The sequence below is a fragment of the Lissotriton vulgaris genome, chromosome 9, assembly GCF_964263255.1.
Source record: "Lissotriton vulgaris chromosome 9, aLisVul1.2, whole genome shotgun sequence".
Classification (NCBI taxonomy): Eukaryota; Metazoa; Chordata; class Amphibia; order Caudata; family Salamandridae; genus Lissotriton; species Lissotriton vulgaris.
In genome coordinates, this window is record NC_141697.1 from 273,715,561 (window position 1) to 273,727,811 (window position 12,251).

The 12,251-nt window shown below is 43.5% G+C and overlaps 1 protein-coding gene across 2 annotated transcripts in view; it reads right to left on the reverse strand.

Annotated features, from left to right (window-relative positions):
- The window catches only part of LOC147689998 (uncharacterized), a 155,883-nt gene that overhangs the window by 72,954 nt on the left and 70,678 nt on the right, over positions 1-12,251 (reverse strand). The window lies entirely within an intron of this gene.

Below are 12,251 nucleotides of genomic sequence, written 5' to 3' on the forward strand. Positions count from 1 at the left end.
TGCGTGTTGGACATCTGTCTTTCACTTCCATCAGCAGTACCAATGGACGTCGATACTTTGCTCAGTCCAATAACGGCTCACGCATTGTGTTGTCCCCAGCGGCTACCAATCCTGATGACGGCATTCGTGGAGACTCCTGTACTACAGCCAAGTGGTAACAGTGGAGCGAGTGACAAAAGCAACATCATCCAGGTACAACGTTCTGTGAGCATTGCTGGTCCTGCCTTCGATGACAGCAATCATTCTCACACCTGCCAAGTTACAGCGCTATCTAATTTGGTTGAACTATCACCTGATTTTGTAGACCAATTCTTTGCGAGCCTGTCTGATACGATGTTCTCACCCATAGAGAAACAATAACTTTTGAGAAGCTTTCCGACACACACCGTTCCCATGAACTCTGAATTCGGCCTTCAGTTTTGATCAACAAAAACTGCCAGGAGCTTTGGAAATCTATTTTCTTTGAATTGGACAATTTTTTTAAAAATATTGACCCTCTCTTTTTGGCACGAACAATTCTTTGCTTAACGTAAAAACTATTCTTAGAGAACAGAAGCTTCACACTTCTATTTCTAAACACATCTAGAGACATAACAACATAACACCAGCCTCTAGTACACATGTTATTACAATGCATTTTTATGTGATTTATCTCGCCTTTCTTCTGTCAGAGATACTTCATGTGTAATTCCTTTTGCATAATCGTTCATTGACTTCATATGCAATAATTTTTTGAATGGTTAATATGCTTTAAAAAACGTACAGTACCTAAATTCCATGTATTACAAGTACGCCTATTTCGAATGCATTTATGTATTTTGGGGTGGGCAATGTTACACATACATCTAATTGCTTAGTTTTAGTAATTTTGATGGACATGAAAACGTGGAGTGGGTGTTGCGTGCTTATCTAGGTTCCTGATCGATACTGTGACCTTATGCCCCTATTCGGCTATAAATCCATTTATTCCCTATATTGGCATAACCGTTCAAGTGCGATTTTCTGAAAAGTCATCTCTGGCCTCACACGAACAGAGCCACATTCCAGCATGACTCTCTGCTACTTCCTTTGCGACCAATTAGTGCAATGACAGAGCAGCAGTCACTATCTGATATTCCTAGATAACACTCCGAGTTCTTCAACAAGATAAAAACTTAGCAAACCTGGAAATCCCCGCTTGCTATGTTTTGATTAGTAATGGAACTCTAATGAGCAACTGATAACTGTCACTTCCTAGTGACATCTTTAATTGACGTCTTATGTCCAGCAAACTTGCGTCAAACCCGGCACCTGTCAGGTATAAATATTACCAACGTTGCCTTAAGCAATGAGAGAGATACGAGCTGTGAGTTCGTTCCCTGTTGCTGATGCCAGCTGCCTGCATGACCCTGTGTTGGTAAAAACTAGCACTCTGTCGCTGCAGCCTGCTATCCTGTGGTGGTGAAGCTGCTGATTACCATTATCGCCGCTACAGCGCGAACTATGGTGCAGTACGCTTGAGGAGCTGTGCAGCCGTCCTCTGCGAAGACATCCAGCCCAGCTGCCCGCGGACGCTGTCACCCCTCCTTCCTCGACGCGCTGAGAGAAGCCGCTGCATTTCTCGTGCAGAGAAATCCAGTCCCGGCGCTTCCGGTTTACCCTCGCAGGTGACTGGGATATCGAGAGAGACCCCTGAAGGAGATACCAATCCTCCATCATTCTATTCAGAGGTATGGTGTTGACTAAACCCTTAGACGAGAATTCTTGAAACAAACCTTGGCAAAACCAACTTAACTTAAGCTACTTACTTACTCCCCTTCTCACGTGTTAGGCTTAGGTCAGGCACACTGGGGTAGGCTTAGTTAGAAGCACCAGTTGAGTATGTTAGCCTAATGTATATAAGACTGTATATATGTTTTATTACTTTTAAACCATTGTATGGCTAAGAAACCATATCAATGCTTTTACAGTTCTATTTCGCAATACTTATCTTACTGTACGTACTTTTTATAATAACAGTTATTGCAATTGTGGCAATACATTTCTCTTGTACGAGAAGAAAGACTGTTCAATAAATGTTAACCTTTATTGATAAACGCCCGTCTCTCTATTCTCTACATACTGTGAAAGTAAACTGCACTAGACTGACTGAGTGAAATCTATGTCTATTGTTTCACACGACCCTAGAGATCGACTCTTGATCTGAGGAGCAAAGTTGTCATGTTGCACGGTTGTTGGAAAACTGAATCCCTTCTTGTCTGTGCCAAGGAAGCTGATCACTTCCTATGCAGAGAAGAAAGTTTCCAGTGACCTCTGAGCTAGTTGGTAACACAACCCAATTAAGTTTAGCATAGTCAGTGGAGGCCTGGAATATCCGCAGTTCCACGTCGATACTACTGTTTATGTTATTCCAATGCGCAGGGCCTAGTGGGAAACTAGGAACTACACTACACGATCAAAACCTGGTTGTTTCCTACGTGACCGATTGTGTGGTCTTGCCCTGTCTGATACTTGTTTGCCCGTGAGTCAGTTAGCGCCAGGATGCCTGCAAGGCGACAGTGCGCTGTATAAATAAACTAAATAATAAATAAACAGTTTAGGGTTACTTCTGGAGAATTTCAGTGGTGTGTACATTTGCAGAGGGCAGAAAGCAAGCAGTGAGTTAATAGAGATTTACAGGGATGCTTCTATTAAAGTATGCTTTGCTACATCATTATGAAAAAGGAGGTGCATAAACAAATAGCTGTCAGTGTGGAAAGAGGGTTAGATTTAGCCCAATCATGGCTGCAGTGGAAAGTTGAGTGAGTGGCTGGCTAAAAGGAAAAATCTATTGCTAACAGACAGCTGGTCAATGTAGCATGTACTGAATTTCTTGGCACACTGCCCACCCATCATCACCTTGCTCTGGACCCTTAAGCTTTTTAAAATGATTATTTCACTTACAACAAAGTGTGGTATATTTTATTTTACAGTTTACGGAAAATTTCTGGTACCACCTCATTTGAAGTGGAAGGATTTAAAAATATTTTCAGTCAAAGAGAACAAAAAATGATAACTTCCCTACAGACCTATAGTCTGAACTCTAGCGGTCTTTCTCGGATAATTCATGCTCCAGTGCTTCAAAGCATGTGCTGCAAGTGTGCGATGGGCATCGAGGACGTTATGCAATGGCACAGTGGAACAGTCCACTTGCTGTACAGGAGTGCTACACCAGAATTTGTAGTCAAGGCATGAGAGAATGGGCCAGCTTTTGTGGCAACGATGAGGGTGAAAGGTACATTTCCTAACTGATTTCAGGTGGAGAAGATGGTTGAAAGCTGGAGAAGGGTCACTGGAAGGACTGCTGACAAGAGAGAGGATGTTCCTTATGGAGAGGTTACGAATATAGAATTCCTGGGATCTGTGACATACACATTATCTCCAGGTTTATTGTTCAAGTGTTCAAAGTGGCAAGGGTGTTTGGATTACATTGGGCAACAAGAATTGGGAGGGTAGAATCATAGAGGGAAATGAAGCAGTATCAGAGAACGAAGACTAAGCACTTGATTCATATAAGGATAGGTCACCGTTAATGATTTCTTTGATCTGATATAACTGCTAATAGAGGTGTGGGGTCCATGGATTTGGACAAAAATGCTCTGGGTTGCTTTACCTCATAAGTGTCACAACTAAACTAAAGAAATGGGTGTCCTAATTATTTCAAGCTTTACATACGCTCAATTAATCCCAATAAGCCACAATAGGACTATAAACTCCCTGTCACCAATAGGGAACTCAATGGGATTTTTTTTTTAACCTTGGCAAGCTCATCCATAGTGTATCAGCGGCACAGAATATAGGAGTGACAGAGGGAGACAAGGTGCAAAATAAATGACGTGAACAACAGTTTGTTCGCAACACAGAGGCTTTTTTTGACCGCTGCTTAAGAAGAGTCATTGTAGATACATCTATGCTTTCAGGACAAGCAATTAACAGGGAGTGAGACGCTCTCGTCTAGAAGTGGAGAATTGCATGTGTGTACATAGGCGTGCAGTGTTGGTAACTAGTGGTTATCAGAGGTTATTGGTGAGTGGCATGACCAACTTATTGGCTGCCTGCTGTAGCTGTATCAGTGAAATCAACTAGCTGCACTAGGTGGTTCATGAAGGAGAAAGCCAGGACCACCGGAATGGTAAAGTTTAAAAGGTAAACGTTTATTGGGTCTCCCGATTGCTAAAATGAGTATTAAACAATGGTATCTTAGGTCTGCAGTTTGGGTGTGTCTGTGTGTGGGATTCCCAACCAAGTCAGAAGGACAGAATGGAGAAACAAGGGGCTAAACTCTCAAGGATAAACCAAGTTCCTTTGTCAAGGGTAAATGGGATCACTCTTGTACATACTTTGCCGCAAACTATTGGTTAATGGGCAACCACGGTAACAGTTGGAGTCATTTACCACTAGTGCTCTGGGGCTCAGTCCTTTTGGATACCAAATTTAAATGGCCATGTTCCCATCTTTAGCGCTCGACTCTCTTCATGGTAATAAGGCAGAGCAGTCCAAGGCTTGCTGAAGGAGGTGATGTAGGGTTACACATTCAGGACACTGTACATTTTACCATGTAGAAACTGCTTTCACAGCCAGAGCTCCAGTCTACAGAAGAAAAGTAGCTTACACATGACACGATGAACAAAGATCAGACACTAGTACTCTGCTAGAAAGATGTATGACCCCATTCACTATTATACCATGAAAGCGCTACGTACTTTGAAAAGGGTGACCATGGGTCCTTTGGCCAAGGTTATTCAATGATATGGAATCGCGAACACGTCCTCGATTGTGAAACATCAAATTTCAACCTAATAGGTCTTAGTAAAGGATTGCTTAACCATGAACGATAGCACCAAATCTCAGCAACACAGCACAACACTTCAAAGTTCATGTTTCTACACTTCAAAGGGGAAAACACAGTTGAATGTTGGACTATAGAGATTTGGTTTCTGTTGCAAGAATGGTAATGAGATTTCAATGCACCTGCTACAAAATCTTTCTAGACCCAAAGAAACATCCAAATAATCCCTATGCTAAGAACTAGGTGTCCACTCTTTCCTGGTAAACATACGTTGCTCTTGGAAGGGGTACAGAAGGAACATCCAGTGGCCAAAGAAAGTGGAAGACCACAAGAGTCCCCCTGGCGAGGGGGTAGTTAATGGGGGTATTAGAAATGGGATTCCTGGTTGGCTGAAGTGTGCACCCAGGCTAGGCAAGAACCACTACTCTAATCAGGGTAAGCTAGATACTCACTAAAAGATAACCCATGCTCACCCTCTGGTAGCTTGGCACAGAGCAGTCAGGCTTATCTTGAGAGGCAATGTGTAAAGTATTTGTGCAACACACTTGCATATTAACACAATGAATACACCACAAAAGGACGCTACACAGGTTTAGAAAAATAGATTATATTCTGAACAAAACAAGACCAAAACGACAAATATCCAATGTATAGAAGTTGAGATATTGAATTTTAGAGGAATAAATGCAGTAAAGTGCTTAGAAGCAAGTAGCACTAAAAAGGTTACTTTAGGTCACGCTGAACCGGGTCAAATTGAAAGCTGGGTTGACTACGATGGAGCGCTGACCGGCTACAGGACTCACACAGGCCCCCGGGGAACAAAGTAGCTTTCTGTCTGCAAACAGCTAGAAATACGCCGATCGTCTCCATGCAGGGAGGGAAATGGATCAGTTCCGAAGACCGTTGCAGGAGTCAAGAGGTATTGAGTGATGTGCTGGATTCTGCCACCCAGTTGAGGGGATGCGTCAATCTCAACAAGCTGCAGCGGTGGCTATACCATGTCTGATATGTTGATCTCTGGAGGCAAAGCTCTGGTTCTGATCCAATGCGCCAATTTTATGCCCACAACCGGGTTAATGCACCAGTTCTGCTACACACAGACAGGAAATGCATCAAAATCAGTGTTGCATGCTCTAGGCCACTTTCAATGAGCCAGGTACAGGAGCAGGGGTAGAGACTGATATCCGTGAGTTTCAAGCAACAGGGGGCAAGCCAGAAGCCCTTGGAGATCACTTGGCATGAAGGCAGAGTCCAGATCTCAGAAAGCACAGTCAGATCAGCAGGCAGCAGGGCAACAAACTGAAACAGGCCTTTCAGAACAGCAGTCTACTTGAGTCCCTTAAGCAGCACAGCATTTCTTCTGATAGATTTTCAATTACAACTCCATTAGTGTCTGACTTTAGGAGGCCAGAGACCCGGTACGTATACCCAAAAGTGCCTTTGATGTGTGGGTGACTTCAAAGCAGCGCTCTACAGTGCACAAGTATCCCTTTCAACCCAGTCCAGCCTGCCAGGCTATCTGTGGGGGTAATCAGTTCTTTGTGTGGAGACAGGTGAGCAGCCTTTACAATGCGGGCATTACCACGCGCTGCCATTACTATGCTGCTTTTACAACGCAAGTCGTTATAACGACTTGCGCTGGAGGGCGCTCTTGAATAGGGAATAGTAATTTTCTATCCAACACCTTCCCTACTGTAACGTGGGCTGGAGTTGGAATAGAAAATTAAACTATTCCACTATCCAGCGCAAGTCGTTGTAACGACTTGCGTTGTAAAAGCAGAGTTGTAATGGCACGCGTGGTAATAGCCCGCATTGTTCTGTCATACAACCGTGGAGACAGGACACTGCCTATTCAAGTGAAGTGTTAGCCCCTCCATTCCATCCTGCCCAGGCAAGGCCATCAGAATGAATGTATATGGGTACTCAGACACACCTATCCTTCCTGTGTTTTGGCTGTCTAGAGAATTGCACAGAGTGCCACCCACCCCAGAGGAATGTCCACTTTCTAAAAGTGGCATTTATAAAACAACAATGTTAAATCCAGCTTCACCAGTGAGGAGGATTTTTCATTACCATTCTAAAGATATGAAACATGAAAAAGCTTCTCCTCTCGGATCAGAAATTACAGCTCAAAAATATATTAAGGAATGCACACTACGAGAGGGGTAGGCCTCCCAGTAGTGAAAAACAAATTTGGGGGGGTTGTCAGCACCAGGACATTTAAAGATTAAAAACAAATTTCTTATCTTTTAGTTAGATGGCACCAGGTAATTGTGGTTACTTTGGGCCTACCTTAGGGGTGACGTGTAATAAAAGGGGAGTTTGAGGCTTCGTAAGTAGTGTTTAATGCCAAATCGAAGTGGCAGTAAACTGCACGCATGCACTGCATTAGCAGGCTTGAAACAGGTTTTTAAAGGCTACTTCTGTGGGTGGCACAATCAGTGCTGCAGCCCACTAGTAGCATTTAACTTACAAGCCCTGGGTATATCGGTTTACAAGGGACTTACAAGTACATTAAACATGCCAAATAGGAATACTCCAATGTCCCCATGTTTAGGGGAGAAGAACGTGCACCTTAGCAGTGGTACAGTGGTCAGAGTCCTAAGGCCAACAAAAAGAATCAGCAAAAACAGGCGGTAAAATGCAAAACAGTCTGGGGAAAGACCACCCTAAGGATGACCGGTCTAACAGGAGACAATAACTTGTCTCACTGCCATAATACCTACAAAGATGCCACAACACATTGGGGGTCTTAAATCGGATCCCACTAGCCATAGTCACATACTATTAGTGGCAAGGGCGTCCACCTGCCCAGGGACAATGACCATCAAACAACAAGAAGAAATGTGGAGATAAAAGGCCTGATTTAGAGTTTATCAGACAGACCCATGCTTTAAACAGGTCACCAATTAGGCAAACCTTCAGGGCTGTGAAGAGTACTGCAGTAGTGGCAGCTTCCTTCACAGCACAGAGATCACTACCAGGCAGGCAGCGATCCCTCTATAGTGTGGATGGGAACATCCCCTTTCCCCCACACCCAAGTATCTTTGGAAGTAATGACCAGAGTTCCAAATACGAATACCTCCAGAACCGCTTAGAGTCGAAACATCAGGTCATGGTGTGATTTGAAGGTCATTCTAAAGACCTCCGTAGGCAACTACAGTCCACACACAGGCTTCCTGCAGCACAGAAAGGTTATTGACAAAGGAGGCTCATCCTCCGCAGCAGGAGATGGTTATGGCTCTTCCAATGCAACACGTGGCAGGACAAGCAACACAACACGGCAGGGGGTGGAGGGCAGGTGCAGGGCCGGACTGGGAACCAAAACCGGCCCTGGCAAAGTGCTGGGCCGCTGGAGTTGGGGGTGCCGCCAAGCTCTTTGCCAGGGGGCAGGTTTTCTGCTGATTTTGTTACAGGGATGATTTTGCAGCTATGCTGCAAAAATTGCCCTATAACAAAAACGGCCCCCAGGTGCCCAAAACCGGCCCCCAAGCGTGCGGCGCACCGGGAGATTGCCCGGGTGCCCGCTACGGCCAGTCCGGGCATGGGCAGGTGGGGAGTAGACAAAAAAGTGCTATGATGCAGCCAGCAGTGTCCGCATCATGTAGCTTTTTGTTTTGGTAGGTAGGCCAAACAACGGGAAGGACCTAAAAACACCAGCTATTTCTTAATACACGTAAAGGCTCATGATTCTGTGTTAAAGCCATAGATGATAAGCACGGTGTGTGATAATAATCACCATTTGTACGATGAGAACATGACTGGAAATCATGTGCTCAAAGCTCTTTTCCACACTTTTCCCGAGTAAACAGACTATGCCCCGCATCCTCCACAGCCTGGCAATTAGCACGTTAATTCATTTAATCAAATAGCTTTTAGACTGCTATTAGGTGCGGGCTAGTTGCCAGGTTTCTTTTGTAATCCCTTGCAATCCTGGTACATAAAAAAAGGGAAGCCAGTTGTTTAAATGTCAGGGCTGTGTGTTTTATGCGGATAGTTAAAAGAAGGCAGACGTCTATCCTCTTGATGGGACTGATAGCAGCCGCTTGGTACCACCAACAGCTTGCAAGGATGTATTCTCTCATATGCAGTGCTGGCTTCCAAAAATGACAAAGCAATGCACAAGGACTGCATCGTTTTGCCAAAAAGAACACATGCTAAACTTCAGCCTTATTGCACTCGACATCAAGCAAAAACTCTGCGCTGCATTAAATGAAAGAAACCTATTTTAGACCAGGTGTCTCCAACCAGTAATTCGCGAGCCACCAGCAGCTCACAGACAACTTCAGAGTAGCTTACAGCCTTGAGTTTATTTTGAAATAACTACAGGGACACATTTTACTTTAAATAGTTAAGGGAAGGCTGTGTTTATTTTACATTATTATCTTCAGGCTACAGATAGCAGGGCCTGATAATGAGCAGTGCTGGAGTCAGATTTATGACCCGGGGTACAGAGGTGAAGAGCTCTTAAATAAAAGTCCTTGTCAACTCAATATTTGAGCATTTCTGAATGATTTTAAATGGGAGACAAATAAAATGAAGAGTCAACTTAAAGATAAATGAACTCTTCATTTTAACCCCTTCAGTGCTCCCGTCGGCCGTTGCGAGCTGGTGCTGCCAACGGCCGATGCAGCCCCGCCCACTCTGTGGAACACCCGCACTGCGGCGAAATAACCGCAGCGGTAAACAGGTTAAATTTATCCCACTTCAAAGTATTGCAGGCCTTTTGCTCGAAGAGGTCAGTAGACACTATGCCATGTTTATAACTGAAAAATACTGCCATTTTTTTGTAAATGGGACAATTTAAAGTGGATACAAATATTTCTATGAAACAGTCAATATTTTTCTCCATTTTCAATTAAGCCAATTACATCTTAATATTTTAAGACGCATGTGTCTTCACTTTAGATTCATCCTATTTAAACAAGTGACTATTTTCTTGTTATAAATATGGCACTGTGTCAACATGGTACTGGGTGCAAGATGCCTGCTGTTCATAAATGCAAAGAAATGGGAGAACATTTACACGAGGAGTTGTATTAAATCCATATAAACATAAAGTTAAAGCTTCATTTAAATTTTCTCCCATTTCATAGTGTCACATTTGCACACAGAATCATCTTGCTCTCAGAGGCTGGTAGACATGGTGTCCAATTTGAAACAGAATAATTTGCCATTTTTTAAGTGGGAAAGTGCATAAAAATGTTCCAGATTATGAAAAATGTTTTGCAGAATATTTTTCTTCACTTCGAAATTTCTCCCATTTAAAAAATGGCTGTATGTTTGTGTTATACATGTAACAGTGCTGCATAGGCCGAAAGGTATGTACTGGGCCACAAGTACATACAACACATTCTCATTCACCCATACGCACACAAGTTCATACATCCTTCAAAGACCACGCTCTCACTGACACATGGCAGCCCTATCATAGTGACTCTAGTTAAAGCACTTTGTTCAAACCCTAGTCTTTGCCTTTATGGACATAAAGCTTAGATTCAATGAAACTGGGCATGGGGTGTGTGGTAACATTCCGCAAGTTGATTAGCCTTCAGTAGCTCACAATGATTTTCACTGATCACAAGTAACTTTTGCTACAGAAAAGGATGGAGACCCACATTATAGATGCTGTAAGTTAGAATGCCACTTATTTAGCATGCTAACTATTGCCAGCTGGGTAATATACATTCATGCTACAGCGTCATCTACAGGTCCAAGTAACAGACATTAACGACAAAAAAATCCTCTCACTTTGAAATCAGAGGAAGAAAAGTAAAAAGGCGCCCTCGGAAAACAGCGTCTTACATTTGATCTTGGACTTTGAATGCACAGCAAATGTGACAAGATAGGAAAACGATTTCCAGGCCTGTTTACAACAAAGGAGCGCGCTGAATAATACTGAAAGAGACAACAGCAAACTGAGAACGGAGCTATTGAAAACACGAGCGCTCGTGTGAAGTGCTCAAAAACAAAGAACAAAGTAGGTCCTAAAATGAGAGTAGTGGATGGATCGTAGTATTTGGACCATGCTATTAGGGAGGACTGAACACAACAAGAGCTATAATGCATTCAAGCCATGGACAACTGGGGAGAAAGCAATGATAGAGTCAGCAAATGGGAAACTATGGGTGGGTTGAATGCCATATATTGAATACAACAGTCTCTTCGAGACAGTGCATGCGCTATCTGAGACCTTAAAAATCGGCCTGGGCACTAAAACAAAAGTGGCCAGAGTAGAAAGATAGCTAGAAAAGTTGCCCACATTAGTAAATCAGGTCTATCTTGAGCTTGTAAAGACACGCTGTAAAAGTATTTTGCAAGGTATGAGAGACTACATGCATTTCGGCTTGCTGCAGGCCTCGTTTGTGGTACTGAAGGGAAATCAACAGTAAAAACCAGCACACCAGGCCAACAAACTGCTACAATCCAGAGCACACTGATCTGTCAGACCAGTCAGTGGGGCACTTCCCGGCTGCCTTATAGGCCTGTCTGAACCCAATTGCACAACTGACATAGGCACATCCGCCTACCTAGCTGGACTCGGACAGATATCTACATTTATGTTATTACCAGGCTAAGTAGGATGGACACAAATCAGTACATTTGTTTAATAAACGTGCCCACTTTGAGTGCAAAGTTTTATATGGCCTCCACACGGGTAACCTGTGAAGACATGAAGGACCGGCACATGATTGTGGACAGGTTAGTCACATCAGTTCATCATTCCCCCAGCCTAGTGAGAGTTGTGGTTTCACAATGAAACAGTCTGATGCACTGGGGGGGCACCCCTCACCACGACCAAGGGAGGAAACTGGCCATCAATTTGAAGATGGAAGCAGTCGATTTTTAACACCGATTTCCCCCCTGCCCTTTTGGCCCATGTTACCAAGTAGAAGGGTAACAGTCTTGTTAAATCCAGTTCATTTTGTAGTATGATTGCACTGCTTGCCAAAACATTTTTCTCACCAAATGTTTGGTTATCAAGGGATAGGTAAAACTGTACTATTCCTATCATGGCAGATTTCCTGCGCTCCCATCACAATGCAGGGAAGTATACACAGACACACAGACCCAGCAGGATATCCATACATATATACATACTGAACATTGACCGTGTTATAGAGTGTATTGACTATTCAAACTCCACACAAATCTGGATACTGGGATACATCATGTTGCGGGCCAAAGAAATTACAACTGTCCTTTTAATTTTTTTTCTGCAGTCGCTTAAAAAGTACCTAAGCACACTACGGTGACGGGTCCCTCAAACTCGATTATTCTCGCAGACCTAGTATTTGCATGGTTTTGGCAAGGTATACCAAAACTAAGAGAACTGGTCCAGTTCCCAGTGTGTTAAACACCCTCATACACACACAATTCTCTGAGCCCCACCTATTCAGCATGCCAGCTCAAACAGCTCACCCCCTCCGAGATTCCCAAAACA